A 3,201-nucleotide genomic window follows, 5' to 3' on the forward strand; every position below is an offset into this window, starting at 1 on the left:
CTATGTAAACAAAACAGCTTGAGCTTAAAATGCACTTTTGTTTTTAATTATATGTCAAAAATACACAGTTTATTTAATGGTCTATTTTAACATTATTTGTCTCAGCTACAGTTCTGTGTTTTAAGATGAAATGATTCTTAATAGTATTGCAATACAATATTTTTACATCAAATAGTTTACAGTGTGTGTCCGTTTTTTTCAAAGACCTTTGACATTTTGAAATGAGTTTTCTGTAAATTTGTAGTCTTACCACATAAACAAAAGTATGGATATTTAATAAAGCACTTTTGCTATGTTTTCTAATAGTGCTTATTTATAATGAAATTATTTTAATTACATATTTTCTACTACATTATTTTATATTCCCTATATAATGCCCATATGAAAACAATTTTATTTTATAACTCAGCACTAGAAATTTTTTAATTTCATGGCATTGATATTCTTCTTCTTTCTGCTATGATGATGATGGTAATAATAATATTACTAATACTTTCTCTCCACATTGAGAGTCAGTAAGCTCTGAGTCATATTTGAAATAGTGAAGCTACTATGTATTTAATGTCTTCCATGTATCTGCTCTTTTAATCTAGTTAATTATATATAATTACTAGTTAATTTATGAGAAACTTTAACTCAAAATGAGTATATTACCTGTGTAAGGTCACACAGCATACATGGAGAATTACTGGTATTTGACCTAGAATCTGGCTCTATAGTTTTTGCTTACATTATTTTATTGCCTATAACTGAGGTCATACAATATTTATTTTTCTTTCTCTGTCTTATTTCTCTGAGCACAGTTTCCTCCAGGTTTATCCATGTTGCCCACCCTGTATTTCATTTTCTAGATTAGGTACTGTTATCTTTAAGACATTCTTTTGTTTTGTGGCCATATCTGACACCTAACAACTAGAGGACATTTCTAAAGGGATAAAGGCACATTCAAGACAAATAAAAGGACATTCTTTTCTGCACAGTTAAGGAACAGAGATTAATGATTCAATTCTAATAAAATTTAATTATACAAATTAAACATTTAGTCAAATATTTTTTAAATCGAGATGAAAAACTAACGCACAATCCATATTGAAAAAGAAGTTAAAGACAAGAAGAGCAATGGATTTTTAAATGCTGAGATAAGTACATAAGTTATATGTATATATTTATTATTATCAATGTTATTATGCATATCAAGTTAAAGATGCCCAAACCTGGCAGATAAAAATTTTTACAAAGAATTTAGATAGATATTTAAGTAAATACAATAATTATCTTTCCATAATTGTACTTGCTTTCATAATTTATGACATGGAAATACTATCATAATTTTAATTCCATGGTTTCTTTAAAGCATTACATTAAATTTGATTTAATTCTGTATTAGTCTCATAGCAAATATGGACTTAAACATAATCGATATGGAAGCATGGTATCTAATATTGTAATAATGTTGTTTGTTAGATGAATATATTATAAAAAGCTTGAAAAACTTAAGTTCAATGGTTAAAATTGGATAAATTATTTTATAGGAAATTTGCAATCATTGATGATCAATAGCGTAAATATTTACCAAGATGTTTCTATAGATGTTAACTTTAGAGATTTTTCATAACTGTTAAATTGATATTTTAAATGATTATTTTACTGTACTCTCTCTCAGGAGGTTATAAAGTGCATATATCTAATATCTTTATTATTCAGGGTAGCCAAGACTTGGAAACAACTGAAATGCCCTTCGATAGATGATTGGCTAAAGAAGATATGGTACATATATACAATGAAATGTTACCCATCCATGAGAAAGGGTGAAATACTGCCATTTGCAAAAGCATGGATGGACCTTGAGATAATCATGCTAAGCTAAATAAGCCAGACAGAAAAAGTTGAGAATCATATTATTTCACTCTCATGGGTTGTAAAACTGAAAGCAAAAAAAGAACGAGACAAACAAACAAAAACTGATAGACACAGACAAAGTTTAGGGGTTACTAGAAGGAAAGGGGCATAGTAGAAAAGGGTAAAGGGACTCAAATATATGGTGATGGAAGATTTGACTTTGGGTGGTAAGCACACATGCAATATATGGATAATGTATTATCGAATTGTACACTTGAATCCTATATAATCTTATTAACCAATGTCATCCCAATAAATGTAATTTGAAAAAGAATAAAATATATATTGTTTATGGCAGTTTCCATTACTTCATAAGGTATTTATATATTTGTGTCACTTTGTGCACTTAGTAATGTGTACAAAGTATTTGTAAACATAAACGGTTGAGTTGTATCATTAAAATTATTAGACTACAATACTTTAGTGCCTATTAATTCAAATAAGATGAATTACCAGGACATTGTAATGAAAAGAAATAGCAACAACTTAATGTTAGTGTGCCAGAAGCATCATTATTAGTGTCCTCTGTGGATTTTGTAGTATTAGACATGTCATCTAGGAATGACATTTTTTTTGATTAGTGATTTCCATTGTTTCAGAAAAAATAAAGTGCAATAAGTATTCACTCCAGTGCATTTTTTAGCATAAATAAGCACCAATAAAAAGATATATATTATTTCTTATCCTCTAGGTAATAGAGCAAAAGTATATATTGAGATTCGGGATGAAAACGATCATCCTCCAATGTTTCAGAAAAAAAAATTCTACATTGGAGATGTTTGTGAAGATGCAAGAATGTTAGCTTTTGTGCTAAGAGTTAAGGTATGAGCAAGTTTATTAAGATACTAAACTAAAGTAATAGCAAAGGGCTGAAAATTTGTAGATAAAATATAACCATGTCGTTCGGTTTAAATGAGTACTTATTTCTCTTTAAACAAAATCATAAACTTAGAGATATGTGAGTTCACTTAGCCAAACTAAATGCAGGTTTATTATGAGATGAATACTAAGAAATTTATGGGCTTTATTTTTGCTACAAAAATGAGAATGAATTACATGATGTGTTATACTGAAAAGGAGATTTAAATGTGTGTTTTTCTCATATATCTGTATGCTTTTAATAGGTTTTACTTAGAGTAACTCCAAAGACTCTCATGATGGAGTTTCTTGTGAGAAATATTAAGTTGTCATTTTCTAATGGAAGAAAAAATGTAATAAGTTCTAAATTATTTTTTTCTGCAATAATATTTAAAATTCAAAATGCTAGGTAAAGAAATGTAAAACGACACTACTGATTTTAGT

The sequence above is a fragment of the Rousettus aegyptiacus genome, unplaced genomic scaffold, assembly GCF_014176215.1.
Source record: "Rousettus aegyptiacus isolate mRouAeg1 unplaced genomic scaffold, mRouAeg1.p scaffold_m13_p_6, whole genome shotgun sequence".
NCBI lineage: Eukaryota > Metazoa > Chordata > Mammalia > Chiroptera > Pteropodidae > Rousettus > Rousettus aegyptiacus.